We start from the raw sequence: 1,090 nt of genomic DNA, 5'->3' as shown, positions 1-1,090 counted from the left end.
ACTTGAGTGTGCTGGTTGAAGTTGAGTTGTTGATCCAATGTAATGCCAAGATATTTGAAATGTTCCACCCTTTCAACCATCTTTCTGTAAATGATAATACTGGAAGGATGGATTCCTTAGTCTTTGAAATATTAAGGTGGAGAAAGTTATCATCACACCAAGTACTAAAATATGCAATGGAATCTTGATGGACCAAAAAATAGACATTGTCCTTATTGAACAGTGGAATTATGGCTGCATCATCTGCATATTTAAGGTAATGAGTAGTGGCAAACAGACTGACAGAATCCAATTTATTAACGTTGATGGAACTTACAGATACTGTAGTTTCCTTATTACCTGACGACACTGAATTGAATTAAAGGCGGAGCAAGGTCTGGCATAATTTCCAGGGATGTCCAAGTGCAAGAGACAAGCCACTGCATCATGTGTACCTCTCTTCTGCTTATATGCAAATCCGAGACTAAATATGGTGTAACATATGGAAGCATAATGTTTTTGACCATTTTCTCAAAACATTTTAATATATATGTTTTTTTTTGGGGGGGGGGGGATTTCCATGACAGGTATTGTTGAAATCCAGAATGATCAAAGGAAGATTGAATGAAGAATAGGGGTTAATTCCAGGGCCTAGTTTTTCAGGACTAAACCAGGGATTCCATCAGGCCCAGGGGCCTTATTCGGTTTACACTTAATGAGATAGAAATAGACATCCTGCCTGGTCAGAAGGGACTCACAATCCAACATGAACATGCATGTGCACAGTATCCACACATGTACATATGTGAACATGACATTGCTCCTAAACACTAAATGTTTCTTATTTTCGATCTCATTTTCAATGGATGGTCATTATTGACCAATAAAACTCTTGTTTAAAAATAAACAAAACCTGTCCTAAATTTAAAAAAAAAAAAGACTCCAAGATTTGGTGATAATTTAAGTTTTTTTTTTTTTTTTTTTTGGATCACAAGTGAGACTTTGTTCCATTACAAGAAAGCATTTCAAAAATGTCCTGGTTAAACAAAAGCACACCAATGTGATAAACCGTGCATTTTTTCCCCATATTTTATTTGATATTGACAAAATT

The sequence above is a fragment of the Chanodichthys erythropterus genome, chromosome 3, assembly GCF_024489055.1.
Source record: "Chanodichthys erythropterus isolate Z2021 chromosome 3, ASM2448905v1, whole genome shotgun sequence".
Classification (NCBI taxonomy): domain Eukaryota; kingdom Metazoa; phylum Chordata; class Actinopteri; order Cypriniformes; family Xenocyprididae; genus Chanodichthys; species Chanodichthys erythropterus.
The sequence above is the reverse complement of the archived record's forward strand: the minus strand, read 5'-3'. Positions refer to the sequence as shown.